Source organism: Montipora capricornis, chromosome 10 (assembly GCF_036669925.1).
Source record: "Montipora capricornis isolate CH-2021 chromosome 10, ASM3666992v2, whole genome shotgun sequence".
NCBI classification, from domain to species: Eukaryota; Metazoa; Cnidaria; class Anthozoa; order Scleractinia; family Acroporidae; genus Montipora; species Montipora capricornis.
Genome location: NC_090892.1, coordinates 41493764 through 41502191, shown reverse-complemented (window position 1 = coordinate 41502191; position 8428 = coordinate 41493764). Strand labels below are relative to the sequence as shown.

At 36.0% G+C, this 8428-nt stretch overlaps 1 long non-coding RNA gene across 1 annotated transcript in view; it reads right to left on the bottom strand.

Moving 5' to 3' along the window:
- Window positions 1-7615: 7615 nt before the first annotated feature.
- The window catches only part of LOC138019137 (uncharacterized), a 3886-nt gene continuing 3073 nt past the window's right edge, over window positions 7616-8428 (bottom strand). Inside the window, exon 4 of the long non-coding RNA XR_011126109.1 lies at window positions 7616-7783. This is a non-coding gene — a long non-coding RNA (uncharacterized lncRNA). The remainder of the gene's footprint in view (window positions 7784-8428) is intronic.

Genomic DNA, 8428 nt, shown 5'->3' with positions numbered 1-8428 from the left:
GAAAAAAAAGGCCCCTCCACCGCCCTGGGTTACGTCCATAAATGCGAGGATCATAACTTTACTTGATTTCATATCTGCAGTTCAGTATACGATTCATTTCATACACCATTTCGTTCATTGACAGTATTTATTTGACAACATATTACGATTTGGCAAATACGTACTAAGATTTCTGCGTCAAATGATCTCACTGACCTCGAGTCTCTTGTTAATCGCGAGCTTGGCAACTTCAACGAATGGCTTAAGGCCAACAAACTGTCTTTTGAACATAAAAAAATCAAAACTTTGTCATCTTTCGTCCCCGGCAAAAGAATATGCCCTTCATACCTAGGATTGGAATTCTCGACTCCGTGACTAACACCTCGCAAACCTTGAAATGAAAGATTATTTCAAATACCTTGGCTTGCTGATTGATTCAAATCTTTCATGGAAATATCACATAGAATCTATCTGCCACAAAATCAGCAAGTCGATAGGAATTATAGCCAAGATTCGACATTATGTCCCACGTCGTCGTGGCATTTACCTTTCAGTGTACAACTCATTCACTTGTCCCTTACTTAACTTATGGTATTTGTGCTTGGGGTAATTGTGCCTTGAAATTTCAAAGAAAGATCGTAACTCTCCAAAAAACGGGCCTTTAGCTCCTTATGTACTCCTGTAAGTCTAAGGAACCAGCCGTACCTTCCTTTCCTCAAATCAAATTGCCTTCCCCTACCCTAGACTATTTTCCAGATATTGTAGCTAGTTTATTGTATGATATCAACAGACAGACAGCACCAGTTTAGTATACCTCAATCCTTTTGTTAAAACAGTGAGAACTTGTTGTAATTGAGATTTTACAAGGTTGTTCTGAAATTTACCTGGATAATGACAGTAAGAATTGGATTTTGCCTAAAAAACCGTGAACGAATTACATAGGAGAAACCTTTAAGAATTGTGCAAGATGTAGTCAAGTTACCAAGCGTTTTGGTCGGGATGTTCCCAAATGACTTACTGAGATTTGACTGGGATTCCATAACAAATAGATCCTGAGATTTACTAAGATCTACCGAGACATACGGGATTAAGATCATGATTGGATATGACGACGCTCAAGAGGTAGTAAGGTTATAATGATATTCCAAGGTACTGTTTCCTAAATACAGAGCTATACACAATAAAGCAAGATATACTGGGATTTATTAAGATATACATGATATTTACACACATATATCGAAAATGAGTCAGTTTTTTAAATGTGCCATGATATACTGAGATTTCCTACCTATGGATATCAAAATATAATGTGATTCTCTAACAACATAAAGTATATTTACAGGCTTACACTGATATTGTCGTTTTTACCAAGATGTCTAACATGGTCATGAGATATGCCCAATAGTACAAAGATAAACTGGGCCTTACAACGTTATAGTGATATTTACAGATCATTTCCCAAGATATACTGAGAACTTCACGCAGACATAGACCAATTGCATAAATGGCGCCCAAATTTGAGTAACAATACTTTGTACAATCCTTAGCCTCGTGGTTATGTTTCAAGAAAAAAGGATTTTTCTCATGAATGTCAGCCGAAGGATGTATCAAGTATTGAATTTCAAATTGTTTGGGCGCCATTTATGCAAACGGGTCTATTGAGATGTATTTTTAAGGTTGACTGAAACCTTTTTACCCTTCACTGAGTTGTTTTCAGCTATAATAATCCTTATTAATTAAAACGAGGATCTAGGAGACCTGAGGAAAAATACAGGATGCATCACCAGACGTCCATAATTTTAAGATTGTGAGATAAAACTGGTGTCAATTTTTGTTTTTATTATTTACATTGCATGAATAGTCTGCTGCCCCTCTAAGAGCCCCTGTAAAAGGACAATGATCTCTTACCTTTTACTCTTTGGAGTTGACGCCAAAGCTTTTTTTTCACAAATATGGCAATCATAACTAGCATCAAATAGTTTTTCAATCTTTCCTTGCTTGGTAAAGTTCATTGTTTTTTTAACAAAGTATTTCTTTTCTTCAACTTAACAAAGATATCAGCAACATTGTCATCTTTACTCATTGCAGAATAGAGAATCAATTAAAAATTACTACCAGAAGGACCAAAAGCATAAAAACAAACATCCGGATTGATAAGCAAATGAAGGGCTTTTTTGGGTTTCCATCACAATGGGTAAGGGACACTGTAAAACATTCAGAATCTGCATAAATTACTAAAGGTACTTTTATTACTTTTTTGACTTACTTTTTGATAATTTTGGAAATTAATTTTTTTTTAATATTTAGTTTGACAACAGTCAAGACCATTTCCTATTACAATATTCAAAGTGTTCTTTTAAAATATCTCTTTAAAAAACTTCATCTGGCAATACAACACAGTCTACTGGAAGATTTTTATATGAATGAGTTAATTCAGCAAATTTTCCCTCAGTGTACCTTCAGAATCAGTTAAAAAGTAATAAACTCAATTGAGTTATTTTCAAGCAAATTTTCTTTGATCTGAGTTATATAATGGAAAAACATGTAGCCACTTCCAATGTTCATTTAATCCAAATACAATAATATTAAATCTGGTGGTAAAATTTCATGGTTTTTTTACTACTGTTGGGATGTCCTTAATAAGGCAAGTGGAAAAAGACTTAATTAGGCCTTGAAAATGTCTACCAAGCTTTTTGTGGGGGTATTTTTTAAAATCCTGTTATTCTTTCTTTCACACCCAATTTTCCTTTTGGGGTAAAAACGACGAACAAATAAGCCCATTTAAAACAACAAATGATTTGCAATGTTAATCACTAACTGCCTTTTTTTTGCAAACAGACTAATTTTTCCGACTTAGGAACTTTCGAGTTGGATTTCGAGTTGGATTATTCGAATTGGATTTTCGGGGTTGAAGTTTCGAGTTGTGATTTTTGCGAGTGTGGTTCATTCTGTACAATGTAATGGAGACTAGCAGACTAGGGGTAAAATGCAGACTATACGGTTATAAATGTAACTGTTGGAAAAAAAAAAAAAAACCTTTTAGAAGAGGCTAACCTTAGGCCTAAATTAGACCTAAAACAATATTTAGGCTAAACTCAAACAATCCAACTGGAAAACCCCAACCTCGAATTCCTAGACTCAGTGAATTGGCACCCTTCCTTTTTTACTACTGCGCCATATATGTTTTGGTAAAGGATTTATTTCAGTGCGTAATGTAATTTTTTTTTATAAAACTAAGGATTCTTTTTTCAAACTTGAGATTACTACAGTCCTAATTCTGTATTAATTTCTTCTTCTGTTTACTTTTTTGTATTATGTGTTAATAAAAGATCCCTTCATTTAGTTTCGTTATTAATTAGCGTTTTGAATTTCAAATGTATAAAATATTGTTTTTTGTCTAAGTGTCTTTGTTTTACAAAAAAAAAAAAAATAATACCATTTCCACACTAACTACAACTTTAATATCTTTTTGTGCTCCACAGGCTACTTTCCACTCTTGCCTGCTAGCCAACTGGCGCTTGGCTCCTGTTTTTCAGTGATCTGCAGTCCACCTCTTCCCTTTTTTTTTTCCTCAAACTGCGTTCCTCAATTCAATGTAAACCTGATTTGCATTTTTTAATTTTCACACTTTAACTCCTTATTGTAACTTACGTCAACATTTTTCAACTTCAGATTTAACCTCTTTTAGACAACCTTTTAATAATGCAGATCTTCTTCTGATACTTTTATTTCTTTTCCATCTTCTCCTACTTTGGTGGTACAATACCAGCAATTTTACAGAATTCTTCAATTTCCGTCCTACTTTTTTTTTTATGAAATTTGGGTTTTCTCTCATTTTTTCTAAAATATTACTTATCGGATCCTTTTTTAATGTTCAAGTTCTTCTATTTGTATTTGTTCTTTTCCAAGTCTTCGTTCTCTAAATTTTTAATAGTTCATTTTAAAATTATTTTGTGACATTTTCTTTATCTTTTTTTAAAACCTTTTATTTAATTTTTTGCGCGTTATTGTTTCGTACCCACACCCTGCTAGCTGAGCCTTTCTTAGCTCGATCAGAAAGAAAGAACTCTGCAGAAATCATGTTAAGTCTTTATTAAGTATGTTGCTTGGAGACAGTTTCAAACCCAGGCCAAGTCTCCATCGCACTTCAAGACGCCATGTTAATTTTCATACTGAAGGCTAAAATATGACCTAGACATTGTCAAAAAAATTATCCGCGCTTAGCCAAAACACGTTTCACCAAAGTGAATAGCTCATAAAGTTGGACTGCTGCGACCTAAAAGACTATACACGTTTTCTGCAGCCTCTCTTTCTCACCCTCAGGTGAGTTTTTGAGAGGCTCTTCTCGCAGGGTGCATACCCATTGCTAAGCTTCGCTTGCCTGTGTGGTTTATCCCCGCGTTTTTTCACACTATTCATAATACCGAAAAAAAAAATTGTATAAACAAAAAACTCTCAGAAAATCCACAGATCAAAAAATTGGTGAAAACACAAAAATCATAAAAGCGAAAATCATAAAATAAGCAAAAGAACTGTAAAAACACCCAATAACAAACCGAATTTCTAAAACCATTTATCTACTACGCGCATCTTCCAGGGTTTGCTGCAGGAGGAACATTCTAATCCATGGGGAGCAGTGGCAGAAAAAACAAGTTACAGAATAGAGTGCGGGGCGTTCCCCTGAAGAGATGAAGCCAATGGCTTTCCAGAATAGCGCTCGTAATTGTGCATCGTCCTGGCCTAAAATCAGGGGGTGGCTCATCCAGGTGCGGGGAACCCTCCACAAAAAACCAGTTTGGCTATAGATGTATGGCCTTTGGTCACCACCCCAGGAACTCCAGAATGCAAAGGAATCCCAGGATGAATATGATACCATCTTGAACGTCAGTGAGAGGTCTCTCACGTGGCAAAACGACGAACGACTTCGGACAGGCTCTCACCACCTTTGAACGCTTCAAAGGAGCATTTAATACATCATTCGGGGATCAATCCGGTAATCACTCGAGTGATGACACCGCTGGGGTTTTTGAGGACATCATGAAGGTAGACGATTCGTTTGCTCCATATTTTCTTACCCATGGTGCTCCGCACGCCCACATTCAGCACGCGGAGCTCCGCTAAACGTACGCATTGCACGCCAATTTTTTCGCCGGCTTTGTTCTTTGTCAACGGCAAAATTATTGCCGACAAGGGTTATTTGCGTGATGTTCACACCACGTGACGTACAGTAGCAAATAAAATCGCGCAAAAATTAATAGGCGTGGTTGTAAACGTATAACGTATATAAGTGGGAAAGGTCCAATGCTGTAACCGAATGTGGAAAACCATTGAAGTCACCAAAACTTTGCCGTCTCGACCCTAAGGACAACACAAGACATCATCTTAGGGCACGTTGTATTATTTCGAATTTAATGTACATTCCTAGCGGCATTTTTCGCAACTTCAGCACTTACGATTTACCAATAATTATGAATCATGAATAAATTGGTAATAATTGAATCAATAAGAGCACACTTTCGAGTTAAAGTTTACTTAAGCCTCTGTTTCAAAGCGAATCTAAGTACGCACTCTCCCTTATCAACAAGAGAATACAGAAAGCGTTTGTTCTTGTCGATTTCCTTTTCAATGTTGGGTTAGAAGGAAATGGTTGATACAATAGAGGAATAACAAAACTAGGTATTAAATACACTTAAAATAACAATATAACAACCGGAAATCAAAACTGTCAATAATTTTATCTTCACCCTTTTTTGGTCTATATTTCGATTTGTTTAAACTGACACCAGTTAAATGACAAGATTACATGCTGCAAAAACTGAACGCCTTTAAGACCAAAACAAATACTACTTAATCCAGAGCATTATAAACAAATTTGCTTACGATTTGTTTGGACAAAAACCAGAAGGCACTTGAACCACAGACTTAACTTAAGCCTCATTTAAGAAAGAAAAACTTAAAACTAAAGAAGACACTCTTTCAGCTCAAAATATCAGCAAATAAATCCATAAATCACATTACTTCACCTATAAAAAGAGTTTTCAATTCAACTACCAAACTGTAATCAATTACAGCCGATAGCAACAATGAAAAAACATCGCACATGCCCTGAAAAATAGTGCTACAAACCAAATATGTTCCAAGCAAAGAAAGTAGGCCAACTTTTAAATGCAAGCAGTAAACATGACTTTGAGACTCTTGGCAGTAAAAGAAGGATTTGCTCGAGTTTTGCTCAGAGTAAATTCGAATAATGTTACCTTTGTAAATGCTACGCACTTGGATTCACTTTGAAAAAGAGGCTTTAACTCAGAAAAAGCCTACTGCATGAATTAGTTTCCCAAGATCAGATTCAGTTTGAATGAAGAATTAAATGAATATGAATGAAATATCAACGAATAGTATCAGTTCAAAAAAGATAACATTAAGTGTAAATACTGCTACATTTTTAAACAATACATGTAATTATAGCCTGCCCTCTAAAGAGCAACTAACACGATCAAAATTGCAGGTGCCATAGAATACCAAAGTACATGTACATGCATAAAAGCTGGCACCAAGGGGAGGTGGGAAGCGGGAACAACTTCCCATACTCTCCCAATTGAATGTAATAATAGGCCACTTTCAATATATTAAAATTCAGCTTAAAAGAGAGGTTCAGAGGACAAAGACAAAGGAAAGTGGCCTGATATGTTAATGTCTTTCGCACTCATTGCAACTTGTTTCTATTGTTTTTGTCCTCTCTGCCTCGCTATCAGGCTGAATATTTATATTTTGAAAATGGCCTATTGAAGTGGTAAGAAATCGACAATGTCCTTGGCAGTGGATTTCACTGTTGAACGTGCACAAATATTCAGGGCAACTACAACACTGATGAAAAAACAGTATTAATAAATTTCACATGTACATGGGGGATACACATAATAACAATTATCTATCTTATTTGCTGTCTTTCAAAACGACAGCTTAAAATTCAAGATAACACAGCCTTCTCAAAATATTTTTCGGGAGCAGGTCATAAGGAAGGTGGAGACGGTTTGGTGCTAAAGGCACCCAAGCGAGTGCCCAAAGGATGCAAGCTTCTAGGAGGGTCTCGGGGCATGCTCCCCTACGGATTTTTTCAAATTTAGACATTCACAGATGCAATTTAGTGCAATCTGGTGGATTTAAAGTGACGAACGTTCACATATGGATTTGACACTTGCTTGGAGTCTGATAAGAAATACTGGAATGCTAATTCAATCAACATTTCATGTGCGCGAGGCAAAAAAATATTGTGGACACGAATTTGTACGTCAAACAAACTTTTTTCAAGCTTTTAGACTATCTCCAGTGACTTCACGTTCGAGCTAAAAATGTACTGTCTCTGACATTTTCTGACTAGAAGGAGACGGTCAAGCTTTCTGAGGAGGTGGCTCATTGAGCCGTCGACTGGCCGATTTTGAGAAGGCTGATAACAACAACCAATAGTTTTTGCAGAGAAAGTTAGTCTTCAAACTCTTTCAAATTCCGTAAAACAAAATATTTTGTAATGTAGTACAATCCATAGCAACATAAAATATAATGACTTTTTGCTTGACCAACTGCAACATCCTGTCATCAGAATGTTGAATTCACAATAACGTTAATGATTATGTCAAAACCTCTTGGGTGAATGTTTATTACAGGAAAGCTATCCACATCACTGTGACGTGCAGTTAAAAATGTTATGGCTGTAGTCAAGGATTGTGATAGATCATGAATGTATACTGACTGGACTTAAATGCCATTTTCCCCTCCACTGTTACCTTTCCACCAGGGAAAGAATCATCTGTAAAGAAATGAAAATAATGAGAAATGAGGTTGATTCCCCCTTTTCTTTTTTTTAGTACTGGTCATTGTGTTATTCCAGAGCATTACGGTGTGATTCGTAAGAAGCTTATGGTCACCAAAGTTACACCCTGACAATTAAATGTAGGGTTTATTCCTTGAATGGGTCCAAGGGAATCTACAATGTACATCAAGCACAACAAACATTATTCTGAACACAATCTGTCTGTCATATATCGTACCAACTTCAATCCCTGCTGGATGTACGTTAACAAGCCCAATCTGGTATATAACATAAAGGTGTGAATCAACTAAAGACACTCTTGTGTCAAAACCATGCAACTGTACTTTGCTCAGACAAAACAAGAATGTCACCATCTTTTAAAGTGTACAGGTCTTCCTCAGCCAATGGCAAACCATTACATAAAGCAAGCACAGCTGAACTAAAACAAAAAACTGTTTACTTTTTACTGTTACATTAACTTACAACTTCTGTGTGCCCTGGAGAAAGTTTTCAAACTTATTAAGAACTACATGTACTTCTCAAGCTCATTAATAATTCGTTAGCCAAAAACAAAAGAAACCTCAACCGTGAAGAAAGTTTGGATATGTGGTCTTAATTAGTATAAAAGTTTGCCAACTTTGA